The sequence below is a fragment of the Astatotilapia calliptera genome, chromosome 17 (assembly GCF_900246225.1).
Source record: "Astatotilapia calliptera chromosome 17, fAstCal1.2, whole genome shotgun sequence".
Classification (NCBI taxonomy): domain Eukaryota; kingdom Metazoa; phylum Chordata; class Actinopteri; order Cichliformes; family Cichlidae; genus Astatotilapia; species Astatotilapia calliptera.
Genome location: NC_039318.1, coordinates 11,455,964 through 11,461,963, shown reverse-complemented (window position 1 = coordinate 11,461,963; position 6,000 = coordinate 11,455,964).

Below are 6,000 nucleotides of genomic sequence, written 5' to 3'. Positions count from 1 at the left end.
CTCTCTCTCTCTCTCTCTCCCCCTATCTATCTCCCTCTCTTCTCACCGTCGCACACCTTTCTGTCCAATCAGGACAGAGAATGTTGCTCGTAAACCAATCACCCATTCTTTTCCACCTGACCCAAGATGAATGCCCAATGGTCAGGTCTCCCCTCCGCTGCCTCCATCCCACAGCACGACGAGCTGGCGTGACGGGACAGCGGCACCCAGTGGTCAAGGATCAGCACAGCAACTAACTAAACCTTGCAGTGACTGTGGTCCGGTGACATTGAATTGCTGAAGAGTCATTATGATGGGATGTGAGCTGTGGTCTTTCTCAAGAGTCTTTAAGGATATTGCAGCAATAATGATGTTCGATCCTCTTGATAAAGCAGGAGAATCAATGCTTCTCAGCTATTGGTTCCTCAAGGTTTGGACTGAGACCGCTTGTTCCCTACACACGCACGCCTCATTTCTTTTTATTTTGCTTTGAAGAAGCCACGTCTTCTCATAAATTTAAAGTGTTCTGAAGAACTATTGCTGTTTTTCTTTAAACACTGGCTGCTTTGTTAAGCCACTCAACACTGACCTGTGAGCTATTCTGGCATTAAAAAGGCAGCTAACTTACAGGATGGACCACTGTTGTGTCTACACATTTTCCAAAGAGCTTTTAGCATATCTTGGCATGGTGTGCAGTGTGTCCTTAAAAAAACTGAGGAAAGTGGAGGACAAAATAATAAATCTACTGTTCGCCTCATCAGAAACAGTCGCAGTGAAAGGGTGGCTGAGGTGAGGCAAATTATACAGAAACTGGACTGGAAACTAGTGGCAACAGGTCCTATGGAGCAAAGAATATAAGTGATACATTTTTGGTTTGAATCATCATCAACGTGTATGGAAGAGGTCGGGAGAAATGTTCCACAGTGAGTGTCTACAGCCATCTGTAAAACATGGTGGAGGCTCTGTCATGGTTTGGGATTGCATTTCAGCCAGTGGCGTTGGTGACCTTCTCAAAATTGGTGGAATTATGAATGCAGAAAAATACATTCCAAAACCATCTGGAAAGCATCTGGTTAGAAACAGCTTCATTTTTCATCACGACAGTGATCTCAGACACACTCATAAACTCATACCTGGATAGAAAAAAATACACACAATCAATCAGCTTTGCATTATTTTTTCTGGATTATGACAGTTAACCGTTTATATTTTTGTAGCATATTAGAAGTTTCAGCCTCTGGGTTTGATGTTGTCCATATTCAAAAAGGGCCAAAGTTGTCAAAAAACTATCTTGACTTTGTCTCAGAGGGGCAACGTAACCAGCAAGGTCAATCAAAACAGACTGGTCTCAGTAAGGGGCTTGATGGACATGATTTTATATTTTGGTAAGGAAATTGGAAAGATGTCTTAGTAAAAGAGATTCTGCAAGTCTGATGCTGATACTGTGCATACTATAGTTAAAGGGCTTTCACAAAAGTCATACAGAAATGTATATTTTACACCTCAACACATGCTGTACACGCAACAAGAAACCCCTATGTAGGTCTGTTTACTTTCTGCAGACTTTCAGCCCAAGGCCTCTGGTAGAAAACAAAAGTTGAGTGGTTTTCTGGTCTTTCACATCACTGGGAGAGACCTCAGGGTTAATTTGATACATGAAAACAGCCTTTGCAGTATTAGGAGAAAAAGCAAGGACTAGAGTGTGTGGCCTTGTGTTACAGGGGATAAAGAGGATTAAGTGAAAAACAACTACGGTTCACCTACACTGGTGTTTTTGCTTGTGTTGACTAATCAGACCTCTTTTCAGGACTGTGTTGATGGACATTTCCCTAAATGTCCTCTTAGTGCCTTTTAAGGGTGAGATAACTGAATTTTTAAATAATCATTCTTACAAGTACACTTAATCTGCCAGAGTGAAAACATCTGTGTCTCTCTCTAAGCCGCATGTCCAGCTTTAACCCTTAGCAGATTTAAAGCATCTGGGACTGCCACACTGCTTTAAAAAATGCAAATTGTCACAATATATTAAGACTTTCAGTTCAGTTATTCACATTTTTTAATCACACTGGCAAAAAAGACAACTCTCTAAAATAGGAAGCATTATTATGTTTTTTGGCTACCTGCAAAATCCTAAAAGGTGTGCGTACTGACAAAATGCACTATGGAAAAAATAAAAATCACTCAGTGTTTCTGAAAAAAATGCAACTTTTCAACCCCAGAGGCACTGGATCAATTTACTTTTTTAGGTTTCCTGTCTCCTTCATCCTGTGCCTCTTACACTGTCTCATACCGCTGTGACATTGCTGCACTTTTCTTCCCAGATGCTCTATTTCCTGTCCCTCAAGATGACATTTCAGCTGCCAGCAGCTTTATGACACACACCACAACCTACATGGCAATCGCTTTCACTCAGGGGCTACTGCATCCTGTTCATATTGACCGCTATCCTAAAGAGCTGTGTATATGAGCGTGCATGTCAGTTAGAGGCAGACAAACATAGGGAGACGCTTCTTATCTTAAAGTCAGCAGTTGGAGGCATTTATCATTTCCTTCCAGCCACAGGTGGAGACCCAAAAGTCGATTGCAGGTCTGCTGGCTGCCGCACGAGCAGAACAATAATGTTTGAATTGCCTCCGAAGGTTCTGGTTACTCTTTTAAAATTGTGCAGCTGAGGTCACGCAGCCCTTTGCTAAGAGGTATCTCCATCCTGAGGGACTCAGCGAGGTAAATAAGCTTTGATCAGGAACAGAGCAGTCCGGCACAGTGCTGAAAGTTGATTGGTGTACATGTCTAGACATAGCAGAGTGGAAATCAAAAGTGTGGTAGCAACATGCCGGTAAAGGTCTGCTCAGGTTCTACTCTCACTTCTACATCATTCACAATTACACGACAGGAAACATTACAGTATAGATGAGTTATATAAAAACAGACAGATCTGTGCATCACACTCACAGTTTCACAGGATACTGACAGTGAGAAGTGAAATGTGAGGCATTCACACGCCAAAAAGTTCACCTTGGTTCAAAAACATAAACTTGCCGTGAACTTTCCGTTCGTTGCTGCTTTTTCGTCCTGTCGTATCTGATCTGAAAACATCAGGAAAATGAATCATTCAGTAAATCAACACCCTTGACAGGCAGGATTGTCATCAGCCCCAGTTTCCCCCCGGCAGGACCAGATGATGCTTGTCGTGTCCTGTTACAAAGAGCTATATGTTTATTTATAGCTGTAGTGGAGCTCGCAAGTCGAGGCTTTAAATAGAAAGAGAACAAAATCATCCCAGATTTGATGTTCTTGATTAGAGTGGGATGATATCTGGGAGCGGATATGGCATCAGTGGAAACAGGGCCAGGCAGTGAGTCATCTGGTGGGCACAAAGCATCAGCCAAAAAAAAAAGGTGCTCAGTCACATATTTGTTTTTACTTATTTTGTCATATTAATAGCTGCATAATATCAGAAGATTTTAATGCTTAGATCAAGAGAAAGACCTTTATATTACGTGTAGAAAAATACAGCAAACAGCACTACTTAGGCTCATTTATTAACATTGCTTTGTTTTGGTTTCATACTACAGTTGTCGCCATCTTTGTTTTTCAGAGCCAGAGGTTTCCATATTTCGAAAAGAGAGTGAAATCCTGGTTTTAGGTTGATAGTGGGTAGATTAATTAGCTTATTTCTATTGGGTGTATCACGCAGTTACTGATACCTGCTTAGTGCTAAGTAACCTACTATTAAAACACTTGCATTTCACTCATAGACAGTGTAAACGACGGCTTCTGGGTCTGAAGTGTGAAGTGCAGAAGTGCCTTAAATCTGCATTAGTTCTTAATCCACCAAGGGGCAATGGTTGTGGTTGGAAAAGACTTGTGGTCCTATACAAGTCTATGGGATAATTATTCTCTGCAAAGGTGAGGTCTTTATTGTTCATCTTGGGTTATAATGCATAAATCATTAAGTCAGATTTATAAGTTTTAATCATTCCAACTGTCAGATCAGTTTATCCAGGAAATGCTTGTTGGCCACCAACTTACGATGAGTTAACTGGAGTGTGATTCAGTCAGATCACGGTGGCTACAGTGGTGTGAAAAAGTGTTTGCCCCCTTCCAAAATTACTATTTTTTATATTTTTGTCACACTTAAATGTTTTAGATAATCAATATGTATGTATATTAGACAAAGATAAGACAAGTAAACACAAAAATGCAGTTTCTAAATGTAGATGTTTACTATTAAGGGGGGGAATCCAAACCTAAGTGTGAAAGCGATTGCCCCTCTGTTATAACATAAATTAACTGTGAAAAGCTTAGCTCAGTTTCTCTAGCCACACCCAGGCCTGCTCACTGCCACGGCTGTTCTCAATCGAGAAATCATTTCAATAGGACCTGCCTGACAAAATGGAGTGGACCAAAAGATCCTCAAAAGCCAGACATCGTGCTGTGATCCAAGGAAAATTCAGGAACAAGTGAGAAACAAAGCAATTGAGATCTCTCAGTGTGGAAAAAGTTATAAATCCATTTCTAAAGCTGTGGGACTCCATAAACCACAGTGAGAGCCATTAACCACAAATGGCAAAAACATGGAACAGTGGTGAACCTTCCCAGGAGTAGCTGGCTGACCAAAATTACTCCAAGAGTGCAGCGAGGTCACAAGAGGTCACAAAACCCCCCAAAACAACATCCAAAGAGTTGCAGACCTCACTTGCTTCAGTTAAAGAGAGTGTTCATGATTCCACCATAATAAAGCAACTGGGCAAAATTAGCATGCATAGCAGAGTTGCAAGAGGAAAACCACTGCTGAGCAAAGAAACATAAATTCTCATCTTAGTTTTGCCAGAAAATTTCTTGATGATCCCTAAGACTTTTGGAAAAATACTGATGGGACTGATGAGACAAAAGTTAAAGTCAAAGTCCCGACCTGAATCCGATTGAGATGCTGTGGCATGACCTTAAAAAGGCGGTTCATGCTCGAAAACCCTCCAGTGTGACTGCATTACAACAATTCTGCAAAGATGAGTGCGCCCTTCTTCAACAGTGCTTCATGAGACTCACTGCTAAGGGTGGCCCAACCAGTTATTAGGCTTGGGGACAATCACTTTTCCACACAGGGCCATGTAGGTTTGGATTTTTTTTTCTCCCTTAATAATAAACACTTTCATTTAGAAACTGCATTTGGTGTTTACGTCTGTTATCTTTGTCTAATATTTACATTTGTTTAATCTTCTCAAACATTTAAGTGTGGGAAACACAAAAAAAACAGGAAAGCAGGAGGAAGGCAAACTTAATATTCAGGTTTCTAGCACGATGTAGAGTAAGTGGTCAGTGTTTTTAGACAAGTCTGTGAAATAACCACCACAGCAATCTGCTAGCAAAGCAATCACAAGGAGATTTTTGCCAATCAGTTGGGGAATATAGATTTTTCCCTAGACCTGTCTGAATTTTACTTTAGGAATCGTTTTCCAATAACCTCTCACAACTCAGGGGAATAGTCATTTTCCCCTAGATTTCCCCAGCACTGGTCTCTAGGCCTGGACAACTGCGGGCTTCACTTCATCCTACATCGTCACCCTGATTGTCACACATCCAAAATGATGTCGTAGGGGTGTCTGCAAAACCTCAGTAAACCTATGGTTTAACTCAAACTGGAGCTCATAATTATCAGATGGTTAGGAAAATTCACCACATTGAAAAATGTTTTTTGCTGTAATTCCAAAAAGAAACAACAAACTGTAAAGTAACCTGTCAAAGTGCCCACACCCTTAACCATGCATAGTTTTAAACTTTAATATAATTCAGAGCTTTATAAAAATGCATCCCTTGTAAAATGCCCTGAAAGTGGAACTCTATATATCTAATGCTATAGAGGCTAAATAACTTTTTTTGTATCAGGCTGTTTATTTCTGATGTGAAGTAGAGGATTTTAACACGAAATTCCTTTTTTTCCAGCCATGAACTGGTTTAATGTTTGTGAAGAAAAAAAGAAACTGAAGTGTAAAAACAAAAATGTGTGTTTTTTACCTTGTT